General features: G+C 39.0%; 1 long non-coding RNA gene across 1 annotated transcript; it reads left to right on the forward strand.

Annotated features, from left to right (window-relative positions):
- The first annotated feature begins 6,771 nt into the window (after nucleotides 1-6,771).
- On the forward strand, nucleotides 6,772-10,396 carry LOC122882877. Its single transcript, XR_006379479.1, has 4 exons — nucleotides 6,772-6,933; nucleotides 9,032-9,133; nucleotides 9,524-9,593; nucleotides 10,253-10,396. It is a non-coding gene; the product is annotated as an uncharacterized LOC122882877 (long non-coding RNA).
- The last annotated feature ends 1,347 nt before the right edge of the window (nucleotides 10,397-11,743 follow it).

The following is an 11,743-nucleotide window of genomic DNA, read 5'->3' on the forward strand; positions in this document are numbered from 1 at the left end:
ACAATGGTTAGGAGTCACTGGTGTAGCAGACATTGTGACTGTATATTTAGCTCTGCAACTGCCTGTGTGTGTGTGTGTGTGTGTGTGTGTGTGTGTGTGTGTGTGTGTCAGCTGAGGACAGGTATTTCCTTTAGCAGTTAGCCTTGGGTGAAACCACAGGAAAGATGTAAAAAATGTTGGCTGAATAGATAAAAAGAAAAGAGGGGGGAAAGAGAGAGTGGTTTAGAAAGAGAATAAATGTGGGTTTTTACATTCATATCCAAAGCAACATGCAGTCACTGACTAGATCAAGGTTTTAAATCTTGCACAAAGATGCTTTTAGGCTGTAACTGTCCACTGTAGAAATCAAACCTATCACCTTTCTGTTATAAGACACTCCCTCCATGTATATCCGAAGCAGCAGTGCATGAGAGATGAGAAAGGTAGTGGGACGAGTGTTGATAATGAAAGCAAGAGAGATGTGAGGTGAAGAAAGAAAAAGTGGTGGAGAGAAGCGGAATGTGAAGACACACTGCAACAGCTGTTCTGTCTTTCTGTCCTTGTTGTGCTGTACTAGCCTCAACACATTTAACTGAAAACCACCTGGAGACTGATGGTCACATTTAGCCAGGTGGAAGTGACTTTGCGTGTTTGTGCGTACATAGGCATTTATGTGCATGTTGTTACAGATGGGGAGGGACTTATAGGCTGTTAAAGGTGTTTGTGTGTATGTTCCTCTTGGTGTGGCCAGTGATGGATGATGAATCTGAAGTCATAAGAGAATGAACAAGGCTTTAGCTGACAGACTGTGACCAGCCGGGTCTGCCTGCCACAGTTTGTCCTTGGGATTCAGAGACAATGAGACAAGAGATAAAGCACTTAGACGACTGTTATTAGCCCACGAAAGCCCATTTCTCTCATTCTCTCCCTCGCTCATTCTCTTTCTTGCAACATTCATACTGTGGTCTGGAAAACATCTGAAAACCATACCCATTTCCACTATTAGATTTCATTCAATTGTACAATTTACTTGCTCTTTTCTTTTGATTAATCTAATTTGATGAATCTGTATTGGTCTAGAGTGTCAGGTGTCACAGTCAGCTCCCACGCCTGCTTTTAACGTGATGGTATGATCTCTGCTTGTCATCACACTGGATTGGGCGCACGTACGTACACATCAATACAATGCTCAGTCAGCGTGTGGAGTGTGTGGCGGAGCAGTGTGGAGAAAAAATGGACAACGCAGGTGAAAGAGAGAACAAGAGAAAGTTCAGCTAAATGCTACAAAAATGTTCACAAGCAAGGGACATAGTGTTTTAAAAAACAAGCAAACATGCTAGTAGGGCCATCCTCAGCACATCATAATATCACAGCTACCCTTTAAGAGTTTATTCTATGTTTTAAAAAACTAATACATTTCACTTCATCATGCTCTGTAGGAAAGCAGGAAAACAAAGGCCTATATACTCTTTTCTGTCATGTGGAAGTAGCTCCAGTTACTCAGAGCTACCAGAGCTTCATGATGATCAGCAGAAGTCCAGTCAGCACTCTGAGGAAATGCCAGGTGGAAAACAAACACTCCAAAAGTGCAAAAAAATTTAAGTGAATGTTTATTCCTGTAGCCTTAATTACTGAAGTGCAATTGACTAACTTTTGAAACTGAGAACACTTGGCTGTTTTTGAAGCAGTTTTTGTGTGTAGAACTAAAACAAAACAACACGGTCTGTTGTGAATGTGTTGAGATTGTCTGCCTAAACTTTAGGGTTCAAATGTTAATAATGCTGTAATGAATTCTTTGCCTAATTAAATGCAATTACAAAACGTAAATACCAAGTGATAGTTATGATTTTAACAAATCAACATGAGTTTGATTTTGTTACTTTTATAAACATAAATGTCCTGTATTGTAACACCTTGAGATGAACCTTCACAGACTTATTATACCGTCATTTAGGCCCTTCATTCACAAAAAATATCAGAAATTGTAGTACAGCTGCATATGAAACAAGATGTAAACTGTTTTCATAACAAAGTACTGTAAGGCAATGTAATGTCATTGCTGCTGAACTTAATAAAAAAGCGCAAATTTATGCTGGAATATATCCATTTCCGATTCATTAAAATTCCGATTCTCTCTTTATCCCTTCTGTTTTCCTCACATTTCATCTTGGTATCCCAGACAACAAAAAGGACAACCAGAAGAAAGTGTTTGTACCCTTACAGCTGAAATTTAACTGTAAGAGAAGACCACGTGCACTGAATGCATCCTTTTCTGTTTGTTTTTGGAGTTCTTGACAATGAATGGGAGCTGAATCCCATTTTACTCTTAATACTTTCTCTTTTTTTCCATTTCCGTGTCTCTCTGCAGCTGATTGATGATCTCCTGTGGGAAAGGGATGTCTCTCTATCTTAATTATTTCTAATGAGGTGTAACATTGTGTACTGCTATTGAAACCCCTGGCAAATTAGTTCACATAAATAGCTCTCAGTCCTTCAGTTTTTACCTTGGAGTTGGCGTGTTGACAGCTGCATTGTTTCTGTAATTTTGGGCAAAAATAAGTTTATTTTATCCAATTTTTCTGCTAAATAGAAATATAAACAATGTACTGGTTCTAAATGGAGCCATGTATAATTAGTGCTGCATCCACATAACTATAGTAGCTATATTTTTTACTTAGTATCATAATGCAGGTGTAACATAATTTTTCACAGTAATGCAATTTATCTATGAGAATTTCTCTCATACCTTTTCTGTGTTTATGCAAATCTTTTGACAGGAGACTCCTTACTGCAATGAAACCTCACCTAGACCATCATCATCGCTACTGCATCTCAGGGTTTCCCTCGATTCTCCATGCCTGTCAGTCTGCCCCTAAAAAAATCTTTAAGCTGAAAAGCAGGATTTAAGGGTCCATTTACTCCATATACCGATTTAATGCTCTGAAAAGAAAGTATAAAACAAAGCCCATAACACTGCATTCAGATACATGTAACATGTTCACAAGAGCCTTTGTCAAGACAGAGCATCAAAATTAACAGCTGCCAGAGAACAGAAATTCTCTCTGGCACAACGGCAATGTTCACCTATGTTTTCGAAACCTCCTGCACTGTTCCTGAGAAATTGTTCAACAGCAAACAAAGTAAGATTTGGCATCCAGCATTTGATACAGTTTATATGAATTACCTGAACAAACATGCTGCTTAAAGTGAAGGCTTTTATTCTAGTACACAGCCACAGGCAAGGCACATTTTTTTTCTTTCCCAGGAGTACAGACTTTAACAGTCATCCTTCATGTTCTTTACTGTTGCTTGCTAACACTGTAGGTCTCCCTTGCTGCAAATTTTACATTCTTACTGTGCCTGGTGGTTTCACTAATGAATGCCGACCCATTGTAGGAAAATAATGCAGAAACTTTTCCCACAGAGCAAGAGGTACCTGCTGAAAAATAATTAAAATTCAAAATGCTGAGGTATTTCTTTCATTTAACCCCTCAACTGAGAGCTAGTGTGGGGTTCCAGTTCATAATAACACTTCATGCTGTGGCTTCTAACAGTAGGCCTACTGTGGTACTGTGGCAAACTAAACAAGGGCACTTAGACCTCATTACTGAAGAAACACTTTCCCAGTATTATGGGTTGGAGTTTGGAATAAAGGAATAACCCCCCTAATTAGCCCAGATAAGGGCATCCGCTAAACAAAGAAGTCATAATAGTAAGACAATTTCTCTGGGCAAATTCCCACTAAGCTCCTCAGAATCCGATTACGCTCCATCACAAGAGTTTTGTGAAGGTTTTTTGGGAGCAAATTCACCACCTCCTCCTCCTCCTCCCATTCTTCCTCCTCATGTCCTCTGGCCACCTCGTTGCCCCCCTGCTGTACTTTCCTCTGATTGGATCAGCCCACACTCTGGCTGGACGATGATCTTGTGTGCCATTGGTCAGTTTTGGGACGCAAGGTATGAAACCACCAGCAGAGCTTCATTAGGGGTTGGAACGAAGTAGCAGGTATTTCTCCCTCTCTCTCTCTCTCTCTCTCTCTCTCTCTCTCTCTCTCTCTCTCTCACTCACTCACTCACTCACTCACTCACTCACACACACACACACACACACACACACACACACACACACACAGCCATTCTTGTCATTCCCCGTTCTTTAGGAAAGCTTAGTAGAACTTAAACACTTCGGATTAGTTGAGACATGAAGGATTTTTAACCAACAAATAATCCTTTTCTTTTCTGTGTGGTATGATCCCTCTCTCCTTTCCCTTTTGACAGGTAAGAAAGAAGAAAGAGCCTAGAGAGGCAAGGGAGGACAGTGAAGGACAGAGTGGGGAAGAAGGGAGGAAAGAGATAAGTAAGACAGATCCATCGAATTTTAAATTTGAAACCTCACTGTTTTTTAAACCTCCGCATAGAGCATAGAGCTCCAACACCTTGCTGTATCACTGATACAAAACATGTAGGAATATTCGTAATATATTACATTTTTCAGTAACTGCTGCAACACTTTATTTGATATAATAATACTGACAAGTACAGATATCCTATAAAATAATACTTTCCCCACAACCCCAGCTAAATTACATTTTACTGACTTAAATTAATTTTTCATTTTCTTGTACTCCTTTGTTATACTGTATTTTATGTCTTATTGTTGATGATTTCACATTTGATTATCAGGTTAGCTAAAATGTGTTTCAGGTAGACCAGGTATGACTGCTGTGTCTGCGTGCCAGATTTGAGTTTGTTTTGTGTCATCACTGTAAGGTGTAAGGTGTGTTTGCTATGCCAAGTTACTCTGTGTGTGTGCTTTTGTGTTCACAGCTGTGTTAGCAGTACCAAGGAAGTGTTGGCAGTGATTTCTACCATGTCGAGGTGAACCCGCTTGTGGTTTGTGTGCTCTGTGGGAAAAGTAGCATCATGCAGGTTGCCCCACCTTACTGAATACACACACACTCACTCTCCATCACTAACACAAAATGAGTCAAGAGTTAACCTTAATTGTATTTTGGTTAATGCATGTCTCCAATTGTGTGTAGTAATTTGCAAAGTTATTAAATGTTAAATCGTGTATTTGCAAGTTTGGTATGGCTCCTAATTCATAACATTACAATGGTTTGTAAAGTGCTAATTAGGTTGCATAATCCAGTTTTATGAGAAACAAACCAAAAAATGTAAAAGTACATACGTAAGACATTATCAGTTCCTTTCTCCTTTGCTCCTGCCATAGCAAATATGACGGAAGCAAAGGAGGAAGTAAAGTGACTTTACTATAGAGTGATAAAGTCAGCATACGGAGGAGGTCAGGGTGGATGGATGGGTCAAAAAAACATCGGACTTTAACATGGGAGCCGCTTTTCGTTTCCCGTTTCCAACCAACAGTCAACTTTTTTTTTCAGGCAAGATTGTTCCTTAACATAAACCATGTGTTTTTTTTTATCGTAAACATGATGACAAAGTTCCCCTAACCTCAGCGAAGTACTTATTTTAACCCAAACCATGATATTTCCCTAAACCTTACCAAGTTGTTTTTGTGCCTAAATCTAACCAAACCCCAGCCTTAGCGTTGTCACATCATACAAGACAGACAAATTATGTCATCCTGCTGATAGAAGCTTTTTCTGATCTGATGCCCCTATGTGTCTTTCTAGATGGCATGGACAAATAACATATTTTGTCGTGTAATTTGGAAGAATTATTGCAATTCAAATGATGGATCCATGTATGCCAAGCATCATTTTTAGAGATTTTTATTCCTGCCAGCATTCAAATAAATGTTGCTGAGTATTAGCATGCTTTCAGTGGTCATAATGAATTTCTTGTTTATTTTGGTGGAGCTATTGTTCAACTGAATCTCATTGATAGGGTAACAAAAAATAAAATAAAAACCAAGGTGACATCTGTGAAAACCAGCTGTGCACAGCTTTTCTTGGCTAACATTCCTTGGCTGAGTCTGATTGGCTGAGCACTCACCGTGTAAATTGTCTGTTATTATACCCACCCTTAACACTTTACATGTCTCTCCTTAATGTCAGAGGTCAGATTAGTCATCAAAAGAGAGTAAATAAAGTATATGCACAGACCGAACAACACAGAGTCTCAAGAATACCCTGAAGTGAAGCACTGTGTTATGGCACATCAAGGCAGAGGGATATCATGGTAAGATTGCTAAGCCCCATTATGCACTCAATCTCTCCCCTCTGCATCTCAGCATGGATCAGCTCCCTCACACACATTTCCTAACAGCCTGTCTATCACCGCCTGTCCGTTACCGTGGTGACGATGTCACCGCCTGTCAGTTACCTCAGTTAGGTTGCCTATGTCCCGTCAGTCACCGCTGTTTGCTCAGTCATGGGGATCAGACTAAGTGTTTACAGGCCCCTCGCAGTCACCATGAGACCATGACCTTTGGCCTTGTGCACCCTAGATGTTTTAAGGGTGTCTGGGTGTATGTGGTTTTTTGTCGGTTTACCTGTTTGTCTCTGCCTGTATCTGTCTGCTGTGTTTCTGGGCAGGTTGGTGCATTTAAATGTTTTCATAGGGGATTTTTCTCATAATTCTGAGTCACTACAGCTGAACTTAGCCTTTGTTAGCATCAAAAAGCATTAAAAGTTCTGTGATGTTCTGTGTTTGACATGTCTTAACACCTACAGTACCTCAAATGAAATGTGAGAAGTTAATGTACTTGGCACTGTTGGCAGCAAGCTTAAATTTTTTGTTCTAAACATGTATTTGTCACTACCTGACCTGATTGTGGTTAATGTTACGCATGTCAACTTGTCAGTTTTATGAATAGGATTGTTAATATTGTGTGTATGTTTTTATAATGTACATGTACCTTACATGTCTGTATGTGAGAATGCATATGGTGATGTGTTTGTGTTTTCCAGGACATAGTTGGTCCATGATGACTGTTGGCTTACACACAGGCCCTGACAACAGCACTCTGCAGGTACTAACTGGACATGTCTCCCCATCTCTGTCACCATGTGTGTTCTGTGGTTTAAAATAACCATTTGATTATCTAAACGGTTAAGTGAATGAAAATTCTAAATGTAACTGCCGCAACATTTTGGCTAAATGCGATGGCTATCATGTAATGGCGTAATTATGCCACAAGCTTCATGCTTCAAATACTTATTTCATCATGCTAACATGCTCATAATCATGATATCATCATAATTGTCATAATGACAATTAGGGGTGTCGCAATATACCGGTACAGACAATAATCGTGACATTTAAAAATGAAATATTGATATCATGTTAATAATACACATATGATAATGTTGTGTAAATAATGCAGCGCCTCTTAAATCATTTCCATTTCTTTCCATTCTCGTTTTGTCATAGTAGGTGGCGGTAATGCACCTTAACGCTGGTTGCGATCTGCCATACAACATAAAAAGAAGAAGACGCAGTAACTAGCTAGCTTTTAGCTAGTTTTTAGCTAGCTAACATTTTAAAATTTTCTATAGATATTGAGATAATATCGTTATCATGAATTCTTTTGGCCATGATAATCATGTAGTGAAAATCTGATATCATGACATCCCTTATGACAATGCTAATATCCATAATTTTTTTAGAATGTTAGCATGCTAACATTTGGTAAATATCACTAAACACAAAGATTTTTATCTGATGGTAGTGCTAGATTAAAAGTTAAAGAATCACCAAGGTTATTACAATTCATCATTTCATTTCATGGCAATCCATCCAAAAGTTGTCGAGACATTTTTCTCAAAACCACAAATGTCAAGCTGCTGGTGGCACTAGATGAAAAATCAGGGGACCACCAAAGTCATAAGGATTCATCCTCTATGCACCATTGATATCTGTACCAATGGTCACTGGCCAAGGCACCAGTGACCCCGGTTTCCATCCAGGGGGTCAGTGTGGACATTGTGTAGGACTACAAGTACCTGGGAGTACACTTAGATAACAAACTGGACTGGACCAAGAACACTCAAGCTGTTTACAGGAAGGGCCAGAGCCGCCTCTATTTTCTGAGGAGGCTGAGGTCCTTCAACATCTGCCGTACCATGCTGAAGATGTTCTATGAGTCTGTGGTGGCCAGTGCTATCCTGTATGCTGTTGCATGCTGGGGCAGCAGGCTAAAGGTAACGGACGCCAACAGACTCAATAAACTGATCCGTAAGGCCAGTGACATCACCGCCAGAGAGTCCAGCTCTCTGACGGTGGTGTCAGAGAGGAGGATGCTGGCCAAACTACATGCCATTTTGGACAGTGTCTCCCACCCGCTCCATGATGTGCTGGTCAAGCAAAGGAGCACCTTCAGCGGAAGACTCATCCCACCAAAAAGCACCACAGAGCGCCACAGGAAGTCATTCCTGCCTGTGGCCATCAAACTATTTAACTCCTCCCTCTAAGGGTTAGTCTGTTTGACCCTAGGTCACTAAACTGGACATTGAGCATTACATCTCCGCCATAATTAATAATAATTGTGCAATATTCTGTGTACTACTCCCGTGCAATATTAGTTTTCCCTTGTTAGTTTTTCTTATTTATTGTTACTGATACTATACATCTCAATTACTCTCGACAGTACATGCACCTCCGCTTATTACTATTATTTATTACATAATTAGTTACATTGTATTTTATACTGTACTTTCATCATCAACCAGTAAACCCACTTGGTACTCGACACTTAGTTTATCTTATACTTATACCGACATGATACTTGATTTATTTCTGACCTGTTTTATAGTGTTTATAGTGTATCATATCGTTTTCTAGTACTTTCTCCTGTGTGCACTGACGTAAAGGCGAGCTACTGTAACAAAGAGTTTCCCTACAGGGATCAATAAAGTATTTCTGATTCTGATTCTGAAAACTGTCATCCTCATGGTGGCACTAGAAGCAAGGTCAGGGGAACACTAAATATCTGGTGGACCGATCAATCATTAGATTTAATAATAAATCATAAACGATTGGGGAAAAATTCATCATAAAAATACAGTGCAGCAAAATGAACAGCTCTTTCTCATGACCTCCCCTGCTTTCCTTTTTATTTTCTAATACAGGAAGCTTTGCTGAGGTGTCCTCGCCTTCAGAGGACCCCGTTTGCTGTACACTCCTGAGAGCAGAGGCTATCTGGAGCAGGAAAAAGAACAAGTTTTTGATGTGTGAGAACATAAAATCTGGGTGATAATGAGCTTAACCCAGTCCTTTTAAAATATCTATGTAATTTTTGGCAATTATTGGAAAATGCAGTTGGTGTTATTTAATGGAACTCTTTCACTATCACTCCTGATGCTAACAAAAGCTAACAAGTTTTTTTTTTTATTGTTGCTATTTGTAAAGAGATGCTAAATGACATCTGGTAGCTCTGAAATTTAAGCAGACCTAACTTGCAAACGCATCTTCTCTTTGTTTGTTTGTGTTCTATTTATTTCTCTTCGTCACTGTAGCTTATTATTATATCCATTTTGTCCTCCTTTTCTTACTCTGTTTCTCAGTTAATGTTTAATTTTTAATCACCCTTTGTTTCACCTATATGTCCTATATGGGGGAAGAATAAACCAGGCCTCACACAAAACTCCACTTGGAGAGCAAGAGAGAAGCAGAAATTGAAGGAAAAGAATGGTGAGTGCTGTGCTGCTAAAGAGCTAGAAAATCCCCCAACCCACACTGCATGTGAGGTCATGTGAATATTTGAATGCAAGGCTATTGTTAGTGCTTTCTTTTCATCATGTTTGTACCTATTTGTATAGTGTGTCTGGGCATTGGATCATACTTTTGTGTATTATGTGTGTGCTTCAAATGCTGGGTGTGTGTTTTTAGAATACACATGATATCAGGCCCTGAGGGTGTAAAGGCAGGCTTGTGCAGATCTCTTTCTTTACTGCCCTGCTCATCTCTCTGGCCCCTAAACCTTACCCTTTGACCCTTAACCCCTCACTATATTTACCGACAGCCAAACAACAGGTTATCCTCAGGGACTACAGGTTAGTTAACAGCGTGGTAGATTATTTTCAGACATATTTTATATTTCTAAAATATATTAGCTGTATACATTTTAAAAATTCATTAGGATCATTTTAGTTTGTAAATTCATAAAATCTGGATGTTGTTTTAGGCCACATTTTTATCAACATAAGCATCTAATATAATGTTGACACTGCAGGATGTATCAGAGAGTCAAATGTCGAGCATGTCCTCAAACGTTGGTTTTTCCAATTCTTTTACACCCTCCATCACTTCCCTTTCCTCGTTACCTTGACATCTGACCCCCCCTGCTCTAGGTCCACGTGAGGTGAGTTCCAACCATGCTGCCAGGGGCAAGAGGAGCTCCCCCTAGTCCTTCCTCCTCCTTCTCCACATCCTGTTGGCCAAACAGGTCTCTACCTGTCTAGGTGAGCCAATATCCCTGTTACACCTACACTTGTGAGATCTTGGCCTTGATTCGCTTATTCTATGCTAAAAACTCACTTATTCTACGCTACAAACAGTGGAGGTGTGAGATACTGTATCATTTGAGAGCAATATATTAGAATACAGTAAATTATATGTGCAATCTGTAGAATAAAGCATTATTATCCTATACAAATGCTACTAATATCAGAAAATGCAGGTATAATGACATGTGGTATGTTGTTTTTGGCACCCAAACAGAAATCAGAATGAGTACTAAGTCAAAACGATTACATATTTTGTAGCTTAATACTGAAACAATTTATCATTGTTCCTTATTTTTGCATTAAAAGTCAATACTTCACCTTTATATCAAGGTAGGTTCATTTGGGTTTATTTATTATTTATTGTCATTTCTACATTTTCATGTCTGTGAAACATAGTAACAGAGAAAACAGATTACAGCAAATGTGACTAAACAGATTATATTTAAATACATTGATGACAAATCCATAGCTGCTAGTGTACAGTTGCCGACATCTAAAATAATGCATTGACTGTATTTACACAAGAGGAATAGACTTCAACAATGAATAATGATTTTTCCAGCACACTTTTTATGCCAATTTATCCTCGGTGATACTGTGCTTACACCACATTTGTATTCATACATTGATTCCATTACGTTATTACGTTTCAAGACCAGAGGCCAACTCAATCTGCTTTTGAAATCTGAGGACCAGCCGTTTTAATTTGCAACCTTTCTTTAAAGATTTCTAAGCTAAAGGTTTCCTAATTTCATGAGTGACTGACATCTGGCCTGAATACAGTGTAAAATGATCTGTTTTCCTTTATCAGTCATGCTGTTAGAAGCAGCTTTAGTATGGAGGCATTTTCCCAGATTTTGTTTCAAACTCTTTTGTTTCACAACGGTTGTAAATGTGACACTGAAGGTTTGTTTGATGACTGGCATGTGGGCTAAATAAAGTGTAAACTGTTAAGTGTCTGTGACAAAAAGTGTCATAAATCTTTTTGGTTGCTTTCCCTGGTTCTTTTCTTAGGCGCTGTCTTTCACACATGCTCAAACTTCATACACAGGCATATCAGTAACATGCTGTAAGGGATCTATGTTGATGAAAACCCTTTCTGTCCTTAGTGATGGTTGCTTGTAATGTTGGTGATGAATATTTAGCCATAAAACAGTAGCTCTTTCCAAACATTAATTTGCCAATCATCACATGGACACAGATAAAACCTTTAAAGGACAGGTTCGCATTCAAGTCTATCTTACTATAAAGAGTATATACATATACACAATACTCAATACTCAAATGCCTATATGTATGATAAAAGTATTTTGGATTTTATCCCTCATCTCTGAC

This window comes from Siniperca chuatsi, linkage group LG10 (genome assembly GCF_020085105.1).
Source record: "Siniperca chuatsi isolate FFG_IHB_CAS linkage group LG10, ASM2008510v1, whole genome shotgun sequence".
Taxonomy (NCBI): domain Eukaryota; kingdom Metazoa; phylum Chordata; class Actinopteri; order Centrarchiformes; family Sinipercidae; genus Siniperca; species Siniperca chuatsi.